The sequence below is a fragment of the Astatotilapia calliptera genome, chromosome 12 (assembly GCF_900246225.1).
Source record: "Astatotilapia calliptera chromosome 12, fAstCal1.2, whole genome shotgun sequence".
NCBI lineage: Eukaryota > Metazoa > Chordata > Actinopteri > Cichliformes > Cichlidae > Astatotilapia > Astatotilapia calliptera.
The window spans coordinates 38,320,542-38,326,369 of record NC_039313.1 but is presented as its reverse complement, the minus strand read 5'-3'; the positions used below and the strand labels follow the sequence as shown (position 1 = coordinate 38,326,369).

Sequence of the window (5,828 nt, the reverse complement as noted above, 5' to 3'; positions counted from 1 at the left end):
TGCAGCCTCAAGATGGCAGTGATGTAGAAGCACATCACTTATGCTTTGGTATAACTGACTAGACAAGCACTGCTTGTCCTGGCTGAACAGTTGAGTTGGGGTTGCTGTAGTTCAGTTCTACTAATTGGAAGGTTTGCAGTTCAATACCAAGCTGCTGCAAAATACTTAGCCTCCCCCCCGAGGATGTAATATTAAAGTGAATACACGTGCTGATTTCATCTCTTTACATGAAAGAACATTTACTTTTCCAGGAGTCACATTAGTGACTTGTAGCTTTAGGCTTAGTAGACGACTCACACATTGACAAATCCAAACACATTTGAGGGTAATACTCTTAAATGTGTAAATGTAGTGCTCAAAGAAAACAGGGAGCACCACAGCAGAGGTCATTCATGTCTGTCACACACAGGACGTGACAGTGAAAAGTGTGGAGACACTGCACACCTGAAGTTTAGCCGATTGTGTTGCGCTGACACTCAGGTCCTTTTGAAGTGTCGTATATTGATTCAATTGTCCAAAACACAAACATACAAAGAATGAAAAATGCTCCTTGTTATAAGAATGCAAGATTCATTTTGATTTGGTTGTCCGCTGAATTTTTAACATTCTCAGCTGTCATTTGAATGTAGAGACGTCTGAGTTACAGAGATAATGAATGAGAACCACACGTTTTAATCCATTTAATGTATGAATCCAGACATTTATTTGGATATTTCACAGTAAAAACCAAACATTTGTTAGAGATGACAAAGGCTTTGCCACATTTAGATGCACTAAAGGTCAGATTTGCTGTTAGTCCTTCATATGTGAGACTCTTTTGCAACAATTAGCAGTTTGCTCGCGTAAGCATACTGCAGGTAATGCTGAGTGATGGAGAAGGCTCGGCAGGTTGCCCGAGTGTACGGCTCTTCAAACCAAAACAAAAAGTCACACCCTAACCTCGAGTGTTTTTATTAACACCTTGAGGGGTAAATGCTGGGTTTTATCCCCCAAACATGTAGACTGCTCACTGCCTGATGTCAGATCACATCTGTAGCTGGTGCTACAAAGTGTGCAAACATGTTTCCCCTCTCTAAGCCTTTCTTCTCTTAAGCATCTCCAGATACATCCCCAGGGACTTCTGAATAGAGTCCTTGGTGATGAACTTGACAAAGTTATTGACATCAGCCTCTCTGTTAGCCGCCAGCTTGTCTATGGTTGGCTTCCTCATCATGGACTTTGTGAGCTGTCTGGCGTGATCTGCAAATGAAACAAATGCACATGTAAGGAAGCTGTGCATTCATATACAATTTCTTCTATGAATACTGACATGGGCTTCAATTCATTGCAAAATATATTCAATTGCAGCACTATTGTGGAGCACCTTTTATTTCTTATGTGGGAAAGTGACATTTCTAACAGGTGCTGAAAGCTTATGCTCTTTCTCTGCCTCCTGCACATCCTGCCAAGTACCAGGATGTACTAAATACTGCTGTACAGATGGAAATACACCCATATCGACACTTCTGAGGTACGAGGTTACATCTCCCTACATGCGGGTTCGTGCCACCTCACCTTAAAACAAACATACACTGATAGCAGCTCATTTTTTTCCTACCTGCCTTGGAAATGTTACCTGCAATTTTATTACCCAAATGGTAAATGGACTGGTTCTTATGTAGCGCGTTTCTACTCATCTGAGCGCTCAAAGCACTGATGAGGCCAATCACCGTGATGTCATCTGCAAACTTAATGATGGTGTTGGAACCATCAGCAGGTCTGCAGTCGTGGGTGAAGAGGGAGTAGAGGAAAGGGCTCATCACACAGCCTTGTGGTACACCGGTGTTCATTGTGATGGTAGATGAGCAGTGGTTATCCAGCCGGACATGTTGGGGGCGGTTGGTCAGGAAGTCCAGTAACCATTTGCAGATGAGGGAGCTGATGCCCAGGTCTGTCAGTTTCCTGATGAGTTGTGAGGGGTGGATTGTATTGAATGCTGCACTGAAGTCTATAAACAGCATTCTGGCGTAGGTGTTGTTGTTGTCCAGGTGTGAGACAGACAGAGTGCAGTGCGATGGAGACTGCATCCTCTGTGCTCCTGTTCTGGCGGTATGCGAATTGGTGGGGGTCCAGGGTGGGGGGGAGACAGGATTTGAAGTGTGCTAGGACCAGCTGCTCTAAGCACTTAGTGATGATGGGGGTGAGTGCTACTGGGCGGTAGTCATTGAGGCTAGATGGGTTGGAGTTTTTGGGTGTCGGGACGGTGGAGGTGGATTTGAAGCAGGCCGGTACCACAGCGTGGGCCAAGGACAGATTGAATATGTCTGTCAGCACTCCTGCAAGCTCCCCAGAACACGCTCTGAGAACAGGCCCGGGGATGCCATCAGGACCTGCAGCCTTGTGGACACTGATCCTGCTCAGCACCGCTCCTACATCGGTGGGGGAGAGAGTCAGAGGTTGGTGGTCTGCTTTGGTCGTGGTTGTGGGGTTCCCTCGCTCAAAACGAGCATAAAAGTTGTTGAGCTCATTGAGGAAGGAGACATCAGAGGATGCGGGGGAGGGTTTGGTGGTCCTGTAGTCTGTGATGGTCTGGAGTCCTTGCCACATGCGTCGGGGGTTGGAGTTGGAGAAGTGTTCTTCTACCTTCTTTTTGTAATGGTGTTTGGCTTTTTTGATGCCCTTCTTTAGATTAGCCCTGGCTGTGCTGTAGGCGTGTGCATCTCCTGACCTAAAGGCGGTGTTGCGGGCCTTCAGGAAGAGACGAAGATCCCGGTTCATCCAAGGCTTCTGGTTGGGGTACATGGTGATCCGTTTCTGGGTGTAAAGTAAAGTGTGCATGTTAGTCCCCGTAGGGATATAGTTCCTCTGCATTTAACCCATTCACCCAGTGAAGCAGTGGGCAGCCACCAATGCAGCGCCCGGGGAGCAGTGTGTAGGGACGGTACCTTGCTCAGGGGTACCTCAGGGTAGCCGTTCAGTGGAGTCAAACCACCGACCTTCCGATCATGGTGCCACCACTCTACCTACTGAGCTATCCCTGCCCACTGTCAGGTGGTGACACTGTCTGTGGTTTTGGAGATGTAATCCAGTACAGATGAGGCGTACTGGTCCAGGTCTGTGTGGGTGAACATATTCCAGTCTGTTGGTGTGGTTGAAGTTCACCTTTATGTGCTGAAGGTGAAAACACTGAGCAAAGGGAGGAGTGTATGATCTGTAGATACTATGGAAGCTGAAGATTGTACCTGACACCCGTTTGCTGCTGCCACCTTCTGGCCTTCAGGTGCTCTGGACGTGCTGTTTTTTGTCCTACAGCTTTAAGAGGCTCTGTCTCGGCTCTTAGTTGTTGGCACACCTGTTCACCATAAGTCATCACAGCACAGCTCATGGGCTGGGCTCCTCCAAAGGTAACCACCAAGCTGATGTTGGTTGGAGTTGTTTTATATGTTTAGATTAGTTTGTTGTCTCCTGCATGCTGTCATCTGCTGCTCTCCCTCAGGTATGTTCCCAGCTCAGGTGTGTTTGTGAGGGAGTGTTAGGGACCCGCAGAGACACTGGAGACAATAACTTGTACGAGCACAACTAAACTCATAGCTGCTGATCATTTAAGGTTTACCTTCAAAGTAGGAACTGCTGTCCTCCCTTAAACTGTGTGTACAGTGACTGGAGAACAATCCTCAGTGCTGGCCTACACCTGGGACACTGCAAACCAGGGTGCTTTGCTAGAAAGCAAGTTCAGCACATGCAGGATGTGTTTCTGATATCGCGGTTTCGCAATCTAGCTTTGAGCACATTCATGGTTCCTTTCATCCTCGGCACCAGTTGCTGCTTGTTGGGAACATGACCTCCAATCTGTCCACTAACTCTTGGGAAGAGCCCATCAGGATGCTTGGTGAAAAACCTCATTTTAAAAACAGCCCTGCACACTGTTCCTTCACCGTGACCAAAGAGTTCCATGATTCCAGATGCTGACAAGTAATGTCGCTCGATTGTAACAGATCAAGTAGTGTAATTGTGTTTGTGTGCAGTTCTTTATTTATATATTTGTATTGTCCGGGCATACGAGCACAGCTAAACCTACAGCCGCTGATCATTTAACCTTTAGCTTGGCTTCCCAGTTAAAGTGTTTACAGAGAGGGAATGATTGAATCAGGGTGTCATTTCTCATCTGCACGTGTATGTTGTCCATGCTACCTCAGAGATATTTCAAAGGAAAGGTTAGACCTGTCTCCTTGAGGGATTATTTAAAGCTTCAAGTCCTCTGATCCTCCGTCTTGCCATCAGCTCAGTTTAATCTAGACCAGGCTAAAAGTTTATTATCTTAGGACGGTCTAAGTCATCTGGATGTAAAGTGACTTTAATGTGCATTTCGGCTCCGGAGCCTAATAAAGCTCTTTCCTGGCAGGTGTTGGTGGGTCGAGCAGTCTGACGGAGGAACGTAGTCGGCCATCTTGGAAAGAAGAAAATGTTTTCTTCACACACGGTGAGAAAAACATCGTTTTATAAATCATGAGTCCGAACATTTTACAGACTTTTATACGTGAAATTGTTCGTAGTTTATAACACATCTGCACTGTAAACCCGAACAAGTTGACTGAACTTAAAACTTTTGTGGAAACTGATTACCTCAAAAGATTTTAAGTACAAAAACTCATATCTTCTAAGTATGGGGTACTCAAAATTTGTATTTATTGTTAACCTAAAAATTTTAAATTATATTTTATATTTTATTAATTGAGCTTTACTCAAAGACTGTATACTTTAATTTCAATATTTTTGTGTTTCTTGTAGTTTATTATTTTGATGCAACACAATGCAATTATATTACAACCTAAACTCAAATTATCTGATTATTAATTAAAAGATATTTATGTTGTGAGTGTAGACTACTAAAAAAAAGTACAGAAATTCAGTTACTTTACATTTTGTTTATTTAACATTTTTTCATGAAAATTTAAAAACATCACAAATGTTTTTATAAAACAACTAACATGGACATCGGCACCAAAAAGTGAGCATTATAAATTCTGTGTAGAACATTTATCTTTTATCTTTTTATAAACTCACAAAGGACGACATCAGTCCTAATTGCATCTTTCTCAAAATACACAAAAATGCAAAACAAAAAGTCAAATACTAATCACTTTTTTTTTTAAATAGAAATGAAAAACAATTTTTTAAAATGGGTACAAAGACGATCAGCTTCCAAATAACCAGATAAGGCAGTCAAGTATAGGAAAATTAGGTAAACTGATGGAGTTAAATCCACCCAAAGCCTGTAGTAAACTTAAAGTGCTTAAAGTGCTTCAAACAAAGTGCTCAGTAACAGAGTGCGTGTCCTAACAAACATTGCCTTATATCCTTAAGAGCATGTAGGCAGGGGTTTCAGGGGTTTGCCGTCATCAAGCCCCATGAAGATATTTTGGACTAAGGCAAATGTGTGAACCAGCTTCCTGGGGTAGTCTAAATGCAGAGCATAGATCAAGCCAAACAATAAAGCAAATAAGAAAAAAGAGAGAGATTATGCTGCAGGTGGCCCAAAACCAGGCTGAAGTCAAGATTTGTTTCTTTTTGAGATAAAGTCATGAAATAAAAAATTACTTTTTTTTTTTTAGAAAAATAAATAAAATACAAATTATGTAATGCAAGAAGCTAACACGTTAATGTACATTTTTCAAAAAAAGTAGAGTACCCTAACTCGTTACAAAGTAACCCACTACACTGCTGAATGTTTTGCTAGATTACAGGTCATGCTTGTCACATTCTCTCAAACCAACCTTACTTATTTAATTGGGGCGATCGTGGCTCAAGAGTTGGGAGTTCGCCTTGTAATCAGAAGTTGCCGGTTCGAG

General features: G+C 43.1%; 1 long non-coding RNA gene across 2 annotated transcripts; it reads left to right on the top strand.

The window, feature by feature from the left end:
- The first annotated feature begins 3,302 nt into the window (after positions 1 to 3,302).
- On the top strand, positions 3,303 to 4,460 carry LOC113033043 (uncharacterized). 2 transcript variants are annotated; one of them, XR_003273983.1, is made up of 2 exons: positions 3,303 to 3,383; positions 4,382 to 4,460. It is a non-coding gene; the product is annotated as an uncharacterized LOC113033043 (long non-coding RNA). The 2 variants fall into 2 exon arrangements; XR_003273982.1 differs by lacking the exon at positions 3,303 to 3,383 and adding an exon at positions 3,390 to 3,475.
- The last annotated feature ends 1,368 nt before the right edge of the window (positions 4,461 to 5,828 follow it).